Here is a 10,620-nt window from a genome sequence, read left to right on the forward strand (position 1 = left end):
TTTTTTTTTTTTTTTTTTTTTTTTTTTTTAAATACATTTTATTGATATTTTACAGAGAGGAAGGGAGAGGGATAGAGAGTTAGAAACATCGATGAGAGAGAAACATCGATCAGCTGCCTCCTGCACACCTCCCACTGGGGATGTGCCCGCAACCACGGTACATGCCCTTGACCGGAATCGAACCTGGGACCCTTGAGTCCGCAGGCCGACGCTCTATCCACTGAGCCAAACCGGTTTCGGCAACACTTTTCAATATGAGGGAAGCTTTTCTCAACAGGTTTCAGGAATTCAGAAACAGCAAAGCGACGTTAGCCTTTGTTAAAAAACCTCTTAATGCTACTGTAACAGAATTAAATTTTTCTCCCTTTAATGTTGACATTGGCAACTTTGAAATGCAATTGCTGGATTTAAAAAACAAAGAATAGTGGAGCTCGAAATTTGAACGTCTTTGTGCTGATATAGAAATATTGGAGAAAAACAAATGTGAACTTAGTTCACAGCAAAAGTGGTCTGCTTTGAAAGACATGGAGAAGGAAGATATGTTGATTTTTAACACCTGGAATAGTATTCCTGACTCATATAATCAACTGAAAAAACTAGCGTTTGTTGTTCTTTCCTTATTCGGGTCTACATATTTATGCGAACAATCATTTTCAAGCATGAACCTTATCAAGAGTAAATTGAGAAGTCGTCTTATTGATGAGAACCTGGAATCGTGCCTAAAATTAAAAACAACATACAAACCTGACTTACCCAAACTTCCCAAGGAGATGCAAGGCCATTGTTCACATTAGTGTTTGTCAGTCATTGTCATGATTTAATTTTATGGATATTGTAAGGTAAATTGTAAGGAATTTAATTTTATCAATAAATAATATCGTTATTAAGTATGATATCAAGTTTTATTCAACGTACCTATAGTTTAACTAAGACTTAAAACTTTAAGTAAAGTTTAGTAAGTTAATTTTAGGGAACGTTGTGGAGTGAAAGAAGAAGTAGTGTCGAGGACTGAGAAAGGTATGTTGAGATGGTTTGGACATATAGAGAGGATGAACGAAAGGAGATAGACGAAACAAGTATACAAGACGAGTGTGGATGGGAGATTTGGAAGGGGTCGACCTCAGCAAACGTACCTCAATCAGATTGAGGACGTTTTTAGCAAAGGCCAGCTTAGGAGTACCCTAATTAAGTTAATAACAATGTATCTACCTATATAGTTTAAGTTTAAAAAATTTGGCTCTCAAAAGAAATTTCAATCATTGCACTGTTGATATTTGGCTCTGTTGACTAATGAGTTTGCCGACCACTGGCCTAAGGGATGGGTTGGAGGAGGGGAGGGGTCAGGGGCTGGAAGAGGGGCTCTGGGGCCCACCACGGCACAGGCACTACACGCATGGTGTTGGTGAAGCCAGAGCCAGGACGCCACCCCGTCAGCACGATGACCACATCTCCCTTCTTGAAGAAGCCTTGGGCCTTGCCAACAGGCATGGCCAAGTTCACCCGGAGGTCCACGTCCTCAGCCCAGGCCTCCTGCACTGGGTCCTTACACACCACAGGGAAGATGCCTCCGTATAGGTGGGTCTGGCGAGCTGTCTGCTGATTACGGGTCACAGCAATGATGGGAGCACGGGGCGGTACCTGGCCACCTGGTGAGCAGACCTGCCAGACTTGGTGAGGACGATTATGGCCCCACTGCAGCACTTGAAGGAGGCCTCTACGGCGCCCATGGCGGTGGCTCCTGCGGGGGGGGGGGGGGTCGCTGGTAACAGCACCAGGCGGCAGAGTTCCTCAGATGATTGCAAGTGGTAGGTGGCGTCCTCTGCCTCCCGGGCAATCAGGCGCTGCATGCGCACAGCCTCCAGGGTTAGTCAGTCCCCTTTGGCCGTCTCTCCAGACAGCATGATGCAGTCAGCTCCATCCAGGACTGCACTGGCCACATCACTGTCCTCAGGCCGGGTGGGGCGGGGCTTCTTGATCATGCCCTCCAGCATCTGCGTGGCACCGATGACAGGCTTCCCAGCTCGGTTGCACCGCCCGATCATCATCTTTTGATCAAGGAAGACCTTCTCTGTAGGAATCTCAAGGCCTAGATCACCACGAGCCACCATGATCCCATCACTGGCTTCCAGGATCTCCTCAAACCTCCGAACTCCTTCAAGATTTTCCATTTTGCTGATCATCTTGATGTTCTTTCCTTTTTCCCCCAGGACCTTCCTGACTTCATGGACATCAGATGCCTTGCGCATGAAAGACTCGAACACCACATCTACATTCTGCTCTACCCCAAACTTCAGATCCTGGATGTCTTTTTCTGACAGGCAGGCATGTCCACAGAAGCCCCAGGGAGGCTCACACCCTTCTCGCTGCCCGAAGAGCCACCGTTCTCCACCTCTGTTATCAGGAAGTCAGCACCTTTCTCCTTCACCTGCAGAGAAATAAGTCCATCATCCACGTACATCCTGCTGCCCACTCCCACCACCTTGCAAATATTCTGGTAGTCCAGCCGCAGGGTGTTTTCGTCACACTTTTCCAGGTAGGCGTCATGCAGCGTGATCTTGAGAGCGGCCCCTTGCTTCAGCTGCACCTCCTCGGTGCCGCTGCCCTTGATGAGCCCAGTTCGGATCTCAGGTCCTTCCGTGTCCAGGGCCACAGCTTTCAGTGGCCGTGCGCACGTCCTTGATGGTCTCTGCATGGCACTCCTGAGTTCCACGAGCAAAATTCATAGGAGTCACATTCATTCCAGGTTTAGTCATCTCCTTCAACATCTCCACCGATCGGGAAGCAGGGCCGATGGTACAGGTGATGCCAGTGTTCCAGGCCGTGAGGGGCGGCGAATCAATGTCCAGGCGGCTCAGGTGCTCCGGGAGCGTGTCAGCCATGGCTGCGTGCAGCTACTGCGTCTGAATGAGGGCGGTCCCGGCGCCGCTCTGGGGCTTCCACGTGGCTTCTGAGGGCCTCTGGCTGCTCCGGCTCCAGCTGCAGATGGCAGGTTCGGGGCTTCCGGAGGCGTCGCGGTCTGATAATATACTGTCAAAACATTGACAGTAACCCACTGACTTAACCTGAGGTTGTTAAGTGTGTACGTTCTCTTAATTTCAGACTTTCAGGTAGTTGTAAGGAAAGTACAGAGAATTCCTGGATACCTTTCACGCAGATTCCCCAAATGTACACATTATCACGTTGGCGTAGTCCTTCCTCTTTACACACACACACACATCTATGCATCTCATTTTGACTTAATCCACTTAAGTAAGTTGCAGATAGGATGCCTCTTGACTCTTTAACACTTCAGTGTGAATTTCCTAAAGCCAAATAATTCTCTTAAAATCCTCATTACAATAGGAAAGATCAGGTTAGATAGGGACCCCATCGTGCCACAGTGACAGGAACATTGATACTATGCTTCTCTAATCCACAGGCCTTTTATTCACTGCCACCGGTTGCCCCAGGAATGTCCTTAACGTCAAAAGGAAATTCAAAATAATGTGTTGCACTCAGGGCATGTTTCTTTAGACTTCTTTAATCTGGAAACGTTCCTGGGTTTTTGTATCACATAGCATTGGACACTGTTGAAAGCACAGGCCTACACAATGCCCCTTCATTTGGGTTTGTCTAATTAATGGGTTTAGGTTGCGCACTTTTGGCAGAAATACCAGTCGTCCTGTCACTCTCACATCACTGTCTCTCTCTCGCTCTTCCTTTCGCTGTTTCTGTCCCTCTCCCCCTACCAACCTCCCTTCCCCTCTCTCTCTAAAAGGCAATGGAAGAAATATTCTGGGGGAGGATTAACAACAACAACTGCTACAACGAACAGGATGCTGCAACAGTGTCTCCCTCTTCTCGCCGCTAGACCCTCCCCTCCCCTGCCATCTGCAGCCTTGCCTCCTGCCTCGCTTTGCTCCGTGGCCCCGACCCCGCAGGAACGCAGAGTCCGAGCATGTTGCTCGCCTCCGGGGAGGAAGCGCCTTGAGCCGCCACCGGATCTCAGGAAGGACCCTTCTGGTCCCGAGGAGGGGGAGGAACCCGGGCGGCCTGCGAGCGGCAACCCAACCCCGCAGGCCGGAGCGTGAGTGACATTTCTGTTCATTTCATTTCAAAGACGTGCCACCCCCTCCCCGGCCCACGCGTGTACCCCGCGAATGGACGCCTTGGCCGGATATTCTGTCCCAATGTTCCTGTCACTGTGGCACGATGGGGTCACTATCTACCCTGAGAGGTCGTGAGAGAGGAGTACAAGTTTCTTGCTAAATTGATGACGAAACTCTGATCTTAGTCCCTAAGTTTAACGGACACTGTGCTGCGTGTCGTTTTCGTTGACAGGAAGGCGAGACCAAGCCCGGGCCCTGACCCACACCCTCGGTGGGGCCGTAACAACTGCCGGGCGCCAGGTGCGGCGAGACCCGGTCCTCCCTCCCGGGTCGGGGACTCGCCGCCTCGCGGCCACCAGCGCGCCACAGGCCGGATCAGAACCCGGAGACAGGGGGCGGGGGACGTCAGGCCGAGGGCGTGGCGTATGCAGATGAGCATGGGCGCAGAGGCTGCCGGTCCCACTCCGCCTGCGCCTCCACGTCCCCGCATCCGGAGATGGAAGCGCCTCCGGGTTGTTTTCGTGACGGACGCGTTTGTCGCTTGGGTCTGTGGGAGAGCGGGGGTGCAGAGGCGTGTCGAGTAGAGTGAGCGTGTGTGAAGAGTGAGGCGTGCGTGGGGGTCAGGGTGGAGGCGGGCGGAGCAACTCATACTTACCTGGCAGGGGAGATACCATGATCACGAAGGTGGTTTTCCCAGGGCGAGGCTTATCCATTGCACTCCGGATGTGCTGACCCCTGCGATTTCCCCAAATGTGGGAAACTCGACTGCATAATTTGTGGTAGTGGGGGACTGCGTTCGCGCTCTCCCCTGGTTTTCTCGGTTGCAAAGGCAGAAACAACTAATTTAACGCGCCACTGTTTTATCTACTGGTCAAGCCAGTCAGGGTTACTTTCTCCGTTTTGCATTCTCTCCATTTCTCTCCCAGCTGTTCACAACCTCTCGAATTAGAACTAAATAAAGTTTTGCGTTTTTCTTTCTTTCCCACCTTAAGTTTTCATCAGCACAGAACCGGGCAATCCCAAAGCAAATGGTGGGATGGTGGGATGGTGGGATGGTGGGATGGTGGGATGGTGGGATGGTGGGATGGTGGGATGGTGGGATGGTGGGATGGTGGGATGGTGGGATGGTGGGATGGTGGGATGGTGGGATGGTGGGATGGTGGGATGGTGGGGGGTGAGATGGTGGGATGGTGCGGGGGGGTGGGGGGTGGGGGGTGGGGGGTGGGGGGTGGGGGGTGGGGGGTGGTGGTGGTGGGTTTCCCCCAAAGTGCAGGTTGGCAATGAGAGGTCGTGAAAGTTCTGTCCTGCAGAAGCTGCTCATTGTGTTAGTTGCCTGCAGCCAAGGCTATCCTACCTATAGAGCTCTTTAAAAATGATGATTGATAGATAGATAGATAGATAGATAGATCGAGCTATCTATATGTATATATTGATTTCAGAGACAGAGGGAGATAGAAACACCAATGATCATAGAGAATCATTGATCGGTTGCCTCCTGCACGCCCACCCCCACCCTCACCCTCCGCTGGGGATCAAGCCTGCCACCGGGCATGTGCCCTGACGGGAAATCAAACCGTGACCTCCTGCTTCATAGGTCGATCCTCAACCACTGAGGCAAACCAGCTGGGCAGTCTCTATTCTTTGGAATTGGTTTTGTACAAAATTTGAGTGAAGATGGACATATTGACAAGACCCAAAAGTAATTTAATATATCAATAATTACACTGGAATACACAAATAATAAATTTTGGGGTAAATAATTTTTTATATTATTTAATATTGACCTGCTCAAGTACATTTTTTTAATATATTTTATTGATATTTTACAGAGAGAAAGAGAGAGGGATAGAGAGTTAGAAACATCGATGAGAGAGAGACATCGATCAGCTGCCTCCTGCACGCCCCCTACTGGGGATGTGCCCGCAACCCAGGTACATGCCCTTGACCGGAATCGAACCTGGGACCCTTGAGTCCGCAGGCCGACGCTCTATCCACTGAGCCAAACCGGTTTCGGCCTGCTCAAGTACATTTTAAAAGTCGTTTTTTCCATTCACTTTTGAAATATTTCTCTTCTGATTTCAGTAGCATCTTACGTATGGGAACTTGTAGAGAATTTAGATGTCAAAAATAGTTTCTAACATCGATCAGACCATCAAACCTCAGAGGGAAGGTAGGGGAGGGTGGGGGTAAGGGGGAGAGAACAACCAAAGGACTTGTATGCATGCACATGGGCCTAACCTAACCAATGGACACAGACAACAGGGGGTTGAGGGCATGAGTGGGGGGGATGAGAGGTAATGGGGGAATAAGGATACATATGTAAAACCTTAATCAATAAAGAAATTAAAAAAACAATAGTTTCTATTCTTGCCTTGCTTTGTGTAGCCTTTTTGGACTCAAAATTTTCATTATTTAAATACCAGTTTGAGAAACCAGTTTTCAGTGAAAGAATAGTTTAACCTCTGTCATCTTTTTTTTTTTTTTTAATATATTACTTTTATTGATTTCAGAGGAAGGGAGAGGGAGAGAGAGAAATATCAATGATGAGCCCTGACCGGTTTTGCTCAGTGGATAGAGCGTCGGCCTGTGGATCGAAGGGTCCCAGGTTCGATTCCAGTCAGGGGCATGTACCTTGGTTGCGGGCACATGCCCAGTGGGGGGTGTGCAGGAGGCAGCTGATCAACGTTCCTCTCTCATTGATGTTTCTAACTCTATCCCTCTCCCCTCCTCTCTGTAAAAAAATCAATAAAATATACTTAAAAAAAAAAAAAGAAATATCAATGATGAGTGAGAATCCTTGATTGGCTGCCTCTTGCACGCCCCCTATTGGGATGGATCCTGCAACCTGGGCAAGTGCCCTTCCTTGACTGGAATCGACCGGGGGACCCTTCATTCCGCAGGCCTATGCTCTATCCACTGAGACAAACTGGCTAGGGCTGTCATCTTCTTTTTAATGACTTGTTAATTGTACAAGAACTGTACTTGGAGAAATAGTTTAAAAAAATTTTAAGGAAAATATAAATAGAAAAAATATGTAGTTTAGGAAATGGGTTCCTCATTCTGTATTAAAAAGGCATGAACTTTAACCCTGGCCAGTTTTGCTCGTGGTGAGAGCATCAGCCTGAGAACTGAAAAGTCTTGGGTTGGATTCCCGGTCAAGGGCAGTACCTCCGTTGCAGGTTCCCCAGTCCCTGTAGGGGTGCGTGCAGGAGGCTGCCAATCCATGTGTCTCTCACATAGATGTTCCTCTCTCTCCTCCTCTCCTCCCTCCCCTCCACTCTCTCTAGAAATCAATGGGGAAAAAATATTCTCAGGTAAGGATTAAAAGAAAAAAGTGTGAACTTTAGACGTGATACTTAGCCATATCCTTAACATTTTTGAAATTAGCACAGGTGACCAAGAGAAAAGAAAAGAAACACAGGATTCCAAAAAATGATGAATTACTATATGATCCTGAGAAAGATAACGAAGATCAGGCCTGTGTTGACACTCGGAGAAGAGGGTAAGAACTTAAATTAGGTCTCTTGCTGCAACAACGCGAATGGGACCCTGGAACCCCATCTGGAGCGAAGGCCTCGGATTGTTTAAAGAAAATAGCAGACAAGCCAGACATGGGGGAAGTCGCCAGCTTCGATCAGGCCAAGCTGAAGAAGACGGGGATGCAGAAGAACACCCTGCCCACCAAAGAGACAGACCATTGAATAGGAGAGGCGAAGTGAAATTTCCTAAGAACCTCGGGATTTCCCATCCCCGTCGTCTTCGGGACCCCAGTCGTGATGTGGAGAAAAAGCCACCTGCAAGGACCCGAGCGACAAACTGCACCGTGAACCCGGACACTCCGCGCACATGCCATCGGCCTGTGGGTCTCTGAGGGGACCCTCTCCCCAGCGGACTGCCAAATTCTCTGGTTTTCCCTCGGTTATTGTAGAAAATTATTTGTGTGAATAATGAAATAAAACACCTCATGGCACAAAACAAAAACAAAAAACACTTTAATATTCAGAATCTTTAGAGAAAATGATTAAAAGATAATCTTACTACATTCACATTTTGATGTATGTGTATGCTTATATAGATGTACATAAGTTTGAGAACGAACTGCTGAATAGTTTATTTTGAAAATAAAGCAAATTTCAAACAGTTGATACTTTAAAAAAACTTAAAATCATTATTGAGAGTTATTACAGATACAATAACCGCCCAAGTGTGAATGAATCAAAATTACACTTTTTTTTGTTAGATCCGCAAATAATATATTTTATGGTGTGCTGCAGAATTTTAGTGTTTGTGTGCTATGAGATGAAAATGGTTGAAAACCGGTTCTTTAAGCTCTGAGGAGAAACAGAAGTGGGCCAGACAGGGGGAGTGGCTTAGGAGTCTATAGTTGGGTGGGAACCAGGAGAATACGGGATGAAGGGCATATTCCATGAGAGTAAACAATGGCAAGAGAAGAAAATGCCAGGCACTTTTTCAGATTAAATAAACCTAAAAAGACATGCACTGAAGGCAACACATTGTCTTGAATTTCCTTTCGAAGTTAAGAACATTATTAAGACAACAGGTGAAATATCAATAAAGAGCCGGGCCCCTGTGGCTAAATAGTTGAGGATCGACCTATGAAGCAGGAGGTCACGGTTCGATTTCCCGTCAGGGCACATGCCCGGTGGCAGGCTTGATCCCCAGCGGAGGGTGAGAGTGGGGGTGGGCGTGCAGGAGGCAGCCGATCAATGATTCTCTCTGATCATTGGTGTTTCTATCTCCCTCTGTCTCTGAAATCAATATATCCATATAGATAGCTCGATCTATCTATCTATCTATCTATCTATCAATCATCATTTTTAAAGAGCTCTATAGGTAGGATAGCCTTGGCTGCAGGTAACTAACACAATGAGCAGCTTCTGCAGGACAGAACTTTCACGACCTCTCATTGCCAACCTGCACTTTGGGGGAAACCCACCACCACCACCCCCCACCCCCCACCCCCCACCCCCCCACCCCCCACCCCCCACCCCCCACCCCCCCGCACCATCCCACCATCTCACCCCCCACCATCCCACCATCCCACCATCCCACCATCCCACCATCCCACCATCCCACCATCCCACCATCCCACCATTTGCTTTGGGATTGCCCGGTTCTGTGCTGATGAAAACTTAAGGTGGGAAAGAAAGAAAAACGCAAAACTTTATTTAGTTCTAATTCGAGAGGTTGTGAACAGCTGGGAGAGAAATGGAGAGAATGCAAAACGGAGAAAGTAACCCTGACTGGCTTGACCAGTAGATAAAACAGTGGCGCGTTAAATTAGTTGTTTCTGCCTTTGCAACCGAGAAAACCAGGGGAGAGCGCGAACGCAGTCCCCCACTACCACAAATTATGCAGTCGAGTTTCCCACATTTGGGGAAATCGCAGGGGTCAGCACATCCGGAGTGCAATGGATAAGCCTCGCCCTGGGAAAACCACCTTCGTGATCATGGTATCTCCCCTGCCAGGTAAGTATGAGTTGCTCCGCCCGCCTCCACCCTGACCCCCACGCACGCCTCACTCTTCACACACGCTCACTCTACTCGACACGCCTCTGCACCCCCGCTCTCCCACAGACCCAAGCGACAAACGCGTCCGTCACGAAAACAACCCGGAGGCGCTTCCATCTCCGGATGCGGGGACGTGGAGGCGCAGGCGGAGTGGGACCGGCAGCCTCTGCGCCCATGCTCATCTGCATACGCCACGCCCTCGGCCTGACGTCCCCCGCCCCCTGTCTCCGGGTTCTGATCCGGCCTGTGGCGCGCTGGTGGCCGCGAGGCGGCGAGTCCCCGACCCGGGAGGGAGGACCGGGTCTCGCCGCACCCGGCGCCCGGCAGTTGTTACGGCCCCACCGAGGGTGTGGGTCAGGGCCCGGGCTTGGTCTCGCCTTCCTGTCAACGAAAACGACACGCAGCACAGTGTCCGTTAAACTTAGGGACTAAGATCAGAGTTTCGTCATCAATTTAGCAAGAAACTTGTACTCCTCTCTCACGACCTCTCAGGGTAGATAGTGACCCCATCGTGCCACAGTGACAGGAACATTGGGACAGAATATCCGGCCAAGGCGTCCATTCGCGGGGTACACGCGTGGGCCGGGGAGGGGGTGGCACGTCTTTGAAATGAAATGAACAGAAATGTCACTCACGCTCCGGCCTGCGGGGTTGGGTTGCCGCTCGCAGGCCGCCCGGGTTCCTCCCCCTCCTCCGGACCAGAAGGGTCCTTCCTGAGATCCGGTGGCGGCTCAAGGCGCTTCCTCCCCGGAGGCGAGCAACATGCTCGGACTCTGCGTTCCTGCGGGGTCGGGGCCACGGAGCAAAGCGAGGCAGGAGGCAAGGCTGCAGATGGCAGGGGAGGGGAGGGTCTAGCGGCGAGAAGAGGGAGACACTGTTGCAGCATCCTGTTCGTTGTAGCAGTTGTTGTTGTTAATCCTCCCCCAGAATATTTCTTCCATTGCCCTTTAGAGAGAGAGGGGAAGGGAGGTTGGTAGGGGGAGAGGGACAGAAACAGCGAA

At 49.8% G+C, this 10,620-nt stretch overlaps 1 pseudogene across 1 annotated transcript; it reads right to left on the minus strand.

Annotated features, from left to right (window-relative positions):
• Positions 1 to 1,311: 1,311 nt before the first annotated feature.
• On the minus strand, positions 1,312 to 10,181 carry LOC308239801 (pyruvate kinase PKM-like; annotated as a pseudogene). The gene is made up of 2 exons: positions 10,102 to 10,181; positions 1,312 to 3,027 (listed from the first exon to the last, which is right to left on the minus strand). The product of its transcript is annotated as a pyruvate kinase PKM-like (transcript).
• Between the last annotated feature and the right edge of the window lie 439 nt (positions 10,182 to 10,620).

Source organism: Plecotus auritus, assembly GCF_963455305.1.
Source record: "Plecotus auritus genome assembly, chromosome: 1".
Classification (NCBI taxonomy): Eukaryota; Metazoa; Chordata; class Mammalia; order Chiroptera; family Vespertilionidae; genus Plecotus; species Plecotus auritus.